The sequence below is a fragment of the Rhagoletis zephyria genome, unplaced genomic scaffold (assembly GCF_001687245.7).
Source record: "Rhagoletis zephyria isolate East Lansing unplaced genomic scaffold, Rhagoletis_zephyria_1.1 Rzeph_scaffold_04185, whole genome shotgun sequence".
NCBI classification, from domain to species: domain Eukaryota; kingdom Metazoa; phylum Arthropoda; class Insecta; order Diptera; family Tephritidae; genus Rhagoletis; species Rhagoletis zephyria.
The window spans coordinates 35,303-44,645 of NW_016161268.1; the positions used below are offsets into that span (position 1 = coordinate 35,303).

Here is a 9,343-nt window from a genome sequence, read left to right on the forward strand (position 1 = left end):
CACAGAGATAGCTTATGACCTATGTTGGAAAATAGGCTACTATTTTAAGAGTTATCACGTATTAGGAAACTTTAATTAAATTAATACGTGGAAATGACTGAACTGATTTGCATGAAAGTATGCACACAGATAGCTTATGACCTAGACTGGAAAATAGGCTACTTTTTTAAGAATTGCCACCTGTTTGAAAATTAAATTTTGCTCAAAGATGGTTTATGACCTGGATTGAAAAATAGGCTACTTCCTTAACCGGTTTTCCGATCAGAACGGAATTTAGTACACTTACTACGGATTTCGGAAGGATGGTCTTAGACTGAAAGTAAGTCCGATAACTCAAGGCCCCTCCCATACAAATTGGAATTTTCATATTACATACATATCTCTGGAAGTATTTGTGGGAGAGAACTGAAACTTGGTATAGTGATATGTATGTGAAATCAATGTTGGCATTAATCGATTGATGTTTTAATTAGTTAGTTAATTCGATTAAATTCAATCTGATTACAGTTAATCATGATTAATTTTAATCCGACTAAACAGTTAACCGTACCGCGATTAAAAAATTAATTTTTAATCATTAACTCTTAATTTGATCAAGTAGGTTTGGTGATTAATTAAGTTATGCTGGAATTTTCCTGTGCACACAAAGCAAGTTAATCCAGTATGGCTAAGTCGGGTTTCCTCATCAATCTAAGCAATTTGGTGTGCATTTTCATTAAGATATATGTATACCAACAAACGTTTTACAAACTAGGTTTGTAAAAGTTCCCAGTTTATGTATTACTAATAACAATAATTATTATTTTTTTATATTACGTGCTTTTTATAAGCGTAAAACACAAAATAATTACTATAACTGGTGTTTGGTTTCAAACTCGGACAAACTAGACAAATTAATCAGATTTTATTTTTAATTGGATTAACGATTAATGTTTTAAATTAATTAAACGTAATCGCAGCCAGCGATTAACGATTAAAAAAATGTTATCATTAATCGTACAGTTGATTACGACTAATTAATTTTAATCGTCAAAGGCGATTAACATTTTAATCGTTAATCAGATTAACAGTTTGCCAACACTGTGTGAAATCATGTTCATATTCACGGAGAAAAATGGACGTTTTTGGAAAAGAGGCGTAGCACCTCCCATACTGACTGAAAGTTTCATATTGCATATCTCTTCAAATGTTTGGGGTAAAGCACTCAAGCTTGGTATGGAAATACATATGTATGCATGTATGTATGTGAAACTAATACCATACTCATGGAGAAAAATGAGAGTTATTGGAAAAGGTGGTGTGGCAACTCCCATGCAAATTGATTTTTCTATGCTGCATATCTCTGGAGGTGTTTATTGCAGAGGACTGGAACTTGGCACCGAGATGTGTATACAAAATTAATTCCATACTCATAGAGAAGAATTTGTGTTATTCGAAAAGGGGACATGGTACCTCCCGTACAAATTTACTGTTTTATACTGCATATCTCCAGAGATGTTCATGGTAGAGTACTGGGACTTGGTACTGGGGTATGTAAAATCAATTCTAAATTCATGGAAGAAGATTAGGGTTATAAGAAAAATGGGCGTGGCACTTCCTGTACAAATTGACTTTTTCTTGCCACATATCCCTGGAAGTGTTTGTGGAAGACAGAATAAATTTCATTAAATGGAAAAGGGAGAGCCGGGTTCGACCTTATAATCTAAAGCTCTCTTGAGGCATTTGCTACAGTAATGAGAAGTGGTATTTTATCAAGGCCAGGTTACTAAATTTGAGTTGGAAATATTGGAACTCGCCGTGGCACGTTCACGCGTCGTATACCTGGAAACCTTTTAAGGTAAACTTAGAGGGAGGAGAGAGGAGATTTTATAATTTCATAGTTTTAAACGGCCTAAATACCTTAACTCGCTTAGAAAATAACGAGCTATAACGAAATGGGCACAGAAATAAAATCTAACATCATTAAATAATTTTTCCTATTTGTATAAAAGCGCGGGGTGAAACCCGCGGGTATAAGCTAGTATGTATATAAATCTTTTATTTTATTTATTTTATTTTTATTTAAGCTTCAACGCAACAGCCGTGGGCTATATTTCAACGCTGCCACAATTAAAATTACATAAAAAGCAACTTAAATCTAGTGAAAATGTTTGCATCTTATATCTACCTTTATCTTAGATAGGAAAAGGAGGGATGGAAAGAGAAGAGTAATAAGGAAAAACAGCAGAAGGAACGATTAGTTATACATATCTATATTTCATTAGGCAAAAAATTTGTAGAGCTCGCTTTTAAAACGCACAATGCTTTTGATAAGTCTCAATGCGGATGGGAGGCCATTCCAAAGACGAATAGCGTGGACAAAGAATTGCCGCTCGGATATTGAGGTGTTGTATTTCGAGTGTAACAGCTGTGAAGATCTAGTTGACCGGGTCTAGTGTAATCGGCACTTTAGATACTGCGGTTCATTCGTAACTAGAATTTTATGCAGCATTACGAGACACCTTACCTTTAATAGATCGTTAAACGAGATTGAAAAAATCTTTGTGCCAAAATTCGAAATATGATCACGCTTTCTAATGCCGTATATGTACCGGGAAATATTGTTGTACAGTAAATTAAGCTTTTTATTGCATACACTATCACACTTAGCGAATAATTCTGAACCATATAAGAGTGTCGGTATCAGGTAACTTTTAACAAGAAGTAGGCGGATTTTAATTGGGGTAAAATATTGAGTGGCCCATAAGGACCGCAGCATACCATAAACTTTCCCGATCGCTCCATAGATGTGGTTGTTCCAGGTTAGAGTCCTGTTGAAAATTATACCAAGGTTTTTGGCGGAGTCAACGTACCGTATTGTAGAGTTATTCAGCGTAACATTGTCAAAGCTGTCGAGCCGAAAGCTTTTCTTATGTATAACAATGCATTGTGATTTGCTGGGGTTTATGCCCAGTCCATTCTTAGAAGCCCAACCATTGACATGGTTTAAATCATAATTAAGATTTCTGATGCAAGTATTAATGGCGTCGGGTGGGCAGCTGAGGTACAGCTACACGTCATCAGCAAACACATGAATCCTACAATGGTCAAGTACTTTAGGTAGATCGTTTATGTATAAGATAAATAATAAAGGACCAAGAACGGAACCTTGCGGTACACCTTGCACTACAGGAGCCAGGCAAGATAGAGAATTACCCGCGCATACTGCTTGCGACCTATCAGACATATGCGAGTGTATTAAGTTTGACGCTGAGGTCGAGAAGTTGAAAATATTTGCAAGTTTTAAGCACAATAAGCGATGGTCGACGGTATCAAATGGCTTAGAGTGATCCAGAAGGGTGAGTAAGGTCCTGTAGTTCTCATCCAGTTTTTGCCTAATATCGTCGGTGACATTCAGCAGTGCCGTGATACAACCTCGATTTTCCCTGAATCCAGACTGGTATTCGCTCACTAAAGAATGCTTTTTTAAAAAANCGGTACACCTTGCACTACAGGAGCCAGGCAAGATAGAGAATTACCCGCGCATACTGCTTGCGACCTATCAGACATATACGAGTGTATTAAGTTTGACGCTGAGGTCGAGAAGTTGAAAAGATTTGCAAGTTTTAAGCACAATAAGCGATGGTCCACGGTATCAAATGCTTTAGAGTGATCCAGAAGGGTGAGAAAGGTCACGTAGTTCACATCCAGTTTTTGCCTAATATCGTCGGTGACATTCAGTAGTGCCGTGATACAACCTCGATTTTCCCTGAAACCAGACTGGTATTCGCTCACTAAAGAATGTTTTTTTAAAAAATAATGTATTTGCTTATACATCAGGTGCTCCAGCACCTTGGATAGAAACGGTAGGATGGCTATCGGTCTATACTCGCCATTTGGCTTACGGATCGGAATTATTTTGGCCTTCTTTCCAGCAGCTAGGAAACTCCGATTTGGTTAGGATTACATTCAGTGTGTAGGTTAGATGCGGCAAAATTTTTGGCAGAATACATTTAAGGAACTTGGGGTGAATACCATCCAGCCCTACAGCATTAGATTTAATGGCAAGTATTGACTGAACTACGTCGCAATCATCAACACAGACAAAATTGAATTCTTTTAACTTGTTATGAGGGCGGGAACTATAGTCATCGTAGCTGATATTTCTTTTGCTTGGCTTAGTAAATTTTTGATTAAGCACATTAACATCAACATCAACGGTTGCCGTATTTACTTTTTTGCCGATACCTATCTCTCGAATCTGTTTCCAAGTTTAGTTGGAACCGACTGCTACACTGAATCTGTGTTCATAATATTTTCTCTTTTGTGTTCGAATGGCCCTCATGGCCTCCCTCTTCAGTATTTGGTAGTCGGTGAGGAAGGCATCTGTTTTAAAGAGCTTCCATTTGTTATATGCTGAGATACGCTGATTTATAAATCTTTTAATATCTTGATTAAACCAGGGACGGTTCGTATGTGTTTGCGACCTTTGAACAAGTGGGACATATCTGTTAAAAAGTGTATTAATTTGGCATTGTAGAAAGTTTACTTGATCATCAGTCGATGTCAAATCGCGTACTAAACCCCAATCAATGGCGTCGACCGACCTCTCAAGTTGATAATAACAGATCCGATTAAAGTCACGATATGAATACGAGTTTCGCCTAAGATCTCTTACGTCGAAATCGTATATAAGGAAAATTAAGTCGTGTTTTGAAAAACTAGGTGCAGATAATTGATCATAGAAGAGGACGTTAGACAAATCATTAACAAGGAATATATCGAGGAGCGTACTGTTTGTTTAGGTAAAATGTGTAGGGTTCAGTGTGTTTACGGCGAAAAGGCCAAGGTTTTGCATATCTAGTGTAAAAGTATTATTGCGAAGTAAGTCACAATTAAAGTCTCCAGATATGACTATATTTCTGTGCGATACTGTTAGGTCTTCCAGAAACTCAATGAAAGGTGAGTAGTCTATTGTTTTATTTGGCCTATAGACACAGCCTATAAGAATCTTGTCCGAGTTTGTTACGATCTCCACAAAGATATATTCAATGGTGTTGGTAATTGGAGAAACACTATTTAATTTATATGACAGCCCATTTTTTATGTAAAGAGCAACGCCACCACCATGACCATTCCTGTCGTGCCGAAGTAATTTATACCCACTGACACTCAAGAAGTCATCGCTTTGGCAAGCTGAGAACCAGGTCTCGGAAACACACACGAAATCAACATCGGAAAGTTCAAAAATGTATCTGAATTCGTCAATTTTTTTAACTAAGCTTTGTGCGTTGATATGACATATTTTCAGACCTTTCTTTTGTTTGCTTAGTATTCTGACCATATTAAATGTGTTGTCTTTGATGCCTCCCTGATTTAAAACTTTATTGTACATTATTTTGCACAATCCATAAAAGCATTTTAGAAGCGAGCGAAAGCAAACTTACGGGGAAGGTATAACTAAGAGTTCTGTTGGGTACAGGCGAAAATAAAACAAAATGAGTAAGAGATGAGAAATTATGGAAAATAAAAGAAAACTTAATGAACTTAATAACTTAAGTATGAATCATTATGTGTTTTGCAATTTGTTGTTTTACGCTGCAATTCTGATCATCTTTGGATTTTACAACAGTTGCCTGGTCTTGTGGGTGACATCTTACGTGGACTTGCCCACGTTTGGAGAACACATTCAGGAGTCGCTTTTGGTTTTTCAGCTCATAAACAAACTTCATGAGTTCACGATTTTGATTTGTCAAACACTCATCATAAATATTTTACCCTCTGCATCGTGTCCAATGTCCCGGAGAGTAAGCGGTCTTCTCTTGCTTTTGCAGAAACGTGCTACAGCACGGAATAGTGAAGAGCGATCACCTGAATTTCGCAGTTTTACAATTATTGGTGCAGGCTTGTTATTGTTGCTTCTATTGAACCGAAAAATTTTTCCAACTGGAAGAGAATCAGTCGTTACCGCATTACATAGCTTCGAGAATGTTTCACTCAAGTTCTCGTCTTTGGCATGTGGGATACCACTCAAAATAAAATCAATTGAAATGAGTGCGTTTTCGCAATCGTTAAGTGGCTCTCTCAGCGACAGTATTTGAGCATCGCCGCTAAGCTGCTTGCTTTTGTCAAATTCATGANCACTCAAGTTCTCGTCTTTGGCATGTGGGATACCACTCAAAATAAAATCAATTGAAATGAGTGCGTTTTCGCAATCGTTAAGTGGCTCTCTCAGCGACAGTATTTGAGCATCGCCGCTAAGCTGCTTGCTTTTGTCAAATTCATGATCTATTTTTGCAACGCGGAGCTCAACTTCTCGAACACTTTGTTTTAAATTAGCGAAGTCGGCAGTCAACTCACCAATTCTCTGCATAACACGTTCTTCTAGTTCACTCATTCGTGCGGTTAGCTGTTCAATGATGTTCTCCTTTTGCGAGTCCATCTTAGCCACAGTATATACAGTAATAAACCATTTCTCAGTTTTTCACCAATTGGTCCCCGAGGAGGACTTTTGGGTTGTGTGCTGCGTTTTCGTTTTGCGCGCACGGCAACACTTACTGTGGGGAATTTCGCCTCATGATTGGAAAAAGTTCATTAATATATTACAATTTCGACGATTAAAAATATATAATTAGTTTTAAATATTAAAATTAAAAAAATTCCATTGTAAGATTACATTTTTATTGTGTTTTTAAACTGAATTAATTTTTTTTTAGGTCGCGGGTATCTGTTGTGTACCTAAAAAAAAAAAACGTGCACGTGCTTTGGAAAACATCAACCCTGTGGTGTGGGGAGATGAAACGATTACAGCGGCAATGTAAGAAAATTTGACATAAATAAACGGCTGTGAAAGAAAAAAACGTAGGTTTTGTGTTATTTTGTGAATTTATCAATTAAAATTGTAAGTTTCCGAATATATTTAAGTTTTTATTCCAAAAATAAAAACGAAAAGTGTAATTAGTTGCAAGGGCAGCAGTTTTCAAGTATTACTTTTTTTATTTTTGCAGAAATATGCCGAGGCAATGTGTTTGCAAGTGCACCTCCGAGGGAGCTTCTCTTCACAAATTTCCTTCGGATAGAGAAATATCCAGGTAAAACTTTTGAAGTGATTAAGGATTTAATTCATTATTTAAATGCATTGGCACGTGGCACACATAATACAACATGTACGCCAAATAAAAAACGCGTGCAAAATGGTGTACAAATTTAAGAACGGACCGCCTTATTGTGGGTTTTATTGTTTGTTTATTTGTACATCATGATTCATGAAGATTGTAAAAGTTAAAGTTTTTAACTGAACTAGCTTAGCTAAATAACTTTGGACTATGACTCACGTACATAATTCAAAGTTATACGAGCGAACGCGATGTGCTGTTTATGCAGGTATCAGAAGTTTTAGGGCCAGTTTTTCATTGCCAGTTTAAACTTAGATCACGTAAACTGAGTTCAAATTGAACAGCTTGCTGACGTTTGATTTGATAATCTTATTTAGTCAGCTCGAGCGTTTAAACTAAGTTTAAACCACAGCCGTGCACTGAAAAACTGGCCCTCAGTCTAGGGATGGCAAAGTCGACTTCGACTTTCGACCAAAATCGACTTTTTACTCCTGAAAATCGAATTTTATTGATCGACTTTCGGTTTATGGAAGTCGACTGAAGTCGACTTTTCACTTTCGACTCTCGACTTTTTTTTAAATTTATTTGCATATAAAAACTGATCTTCTAACAAGAGCGCGGAGTGCTGTTTGGTTGTATTTAAAAAAAATTGCCAATAAAACTGAAGTGAAATTTGAAAAGTGTGGTAGAGAAATGAATTTTAATGACAGTACAACAACATTGTCAAATCATTTACTAAATAAAATTACTATACGAAAACAAATTCCTCAGTAGCTGTCTGGGCTACTCCCATATATATCCATGCTTATAAAGTGGCACTTATATTTCTACCTATACCCGCCAATTCTGCTCTATCGGAAAGGCCACATTTTTCAAAAAGTTGTCCGTAATTACCAAATATCGATTAAAAAAATTTTTGAATTTTTGTTTTTAATTTAAAATTTTTTTTATTATTTTTCAAAAATATAATTTTTAAAAACCCTCACAACCAACATTTTCATGCTGTAAAACTGGAACAATTTTCAAAATTTTTAAAAATCCTTTAGTGTCTGTTTTTTTACCTAGCATTGAATTTCACTAAATTACAGATTATTCTAAAGACCACTAGTAAATCATGATATTTTTGGCGTATTCTGACTCTTATATTTATAGCTAATATATGAGTTAAGTGCAGAGTATACTTAATACATTTTATTTTTATTAAAAAAGTCGAAAAAAGTCGAACAAAGTCGACTTTTCTTCGTGGATCGGTCGACTTTTAAAGTCGACTGTACAGAGTCGATCGAAAAGTCGAAAGTCGACTTTCTAGTGAAGTCGAACAACCCTACCTCAGTCTTCCTGAACCTGCATATCAGAGAATCAATTCTCGTCCTGTGAAAGCGTGAAGTAAAAATATGTTTCATCAAATCAAATCATTTGTTGTTGCGAAAAGAAAATGTAGATTTTTTGTTTAGAATGACTTGGTAAAGAGTAATATGGAAAAGTCTTTAATTATCAAGAATCATTTAAAACGCCAAATTGAAAAAGTATAGTTTTCACTCAGTTGAAATCTTCATTTTCACTTCACCATTACACAAAATGAGAATTGGCTCCTGCTTTCGCTCATTGAGAACAAGATAAATAATCACCCATGGTACATGGTATTTATGTGCCTTGATAATCACCATTAATTACCATTCTCAAATTATTACAATTTACATATGTATATAAAATCTGATGATTTTTTTTCTGTTTATTCTTTTATCCATCGACAGGCTTTCGGGCTTTCGGACGGGAACGGCGCGTGTTTAAGCAAATTTTTTCAATAAATAGAATTTAGGTATTCACACCTGCCTGATTTTCGGTAATCTAGTTGTGTAGTTTTATTTTTATTCAGTTGATGACAATCAAATAACCTGAACAAAAAATTATTTACAACTAGTTAACCTTATTACCGGGATGGTATGATTATCTTCAATATCTTGTAAGAAAATGTTGTTTATATTAATATATGTAATAAACGTTTCATGACGATTCAGATATTTTAACGTTTTCTTTTTATTCCTTTTTTATTCTTTATTTTAACGTTTCGGGAAAATCTTTCGTGTATTCCAAAATATTATTTCCTGATAATTTTTTGTTTTATTTTCATACGTTATGTTTTTTTTTTGTTTTTTTTGTGAACGGTTGATAATTTTTTTAATGCATTTGCTTTTTTTATAAAACCTGCAACCTCAATAGCATGTGTATATTTGCGAGGGTTTCATTAG

At 35.6% G+C, this 9,343-nt stretch overlaps 1 long non-coding RNA gene across 2 annotated transcripts; it reads left to right on the top strand.

Annotated features, from left to right (window-relative positions):
* The first annotated feature begins 6,701 nt into the window (after positions 1–6,701).
* On the top strand, positions 6,702–9,113 carry LOC108370375 (uncharacterized). 2 transcript variants are annotated; one of them, XR_001848625.1, is made up of 3 exons: positions 6,702–6,840; positions 6,987–7,070; positions 8,849–9,113. It is a non-coding gene; the product is annotated as an uncharacterized LOC108370375 (long non-coding RNA). The 2 variants fall into 2 exon arrangements; XR_001848624.1 differs by lacking the exon at positions 6,702–6,840 and adding an exon at positions 6,845–6,880.
* The last annotated feature ends 230 nt before the right edge of the window (positions 9,114–9,343 follow it).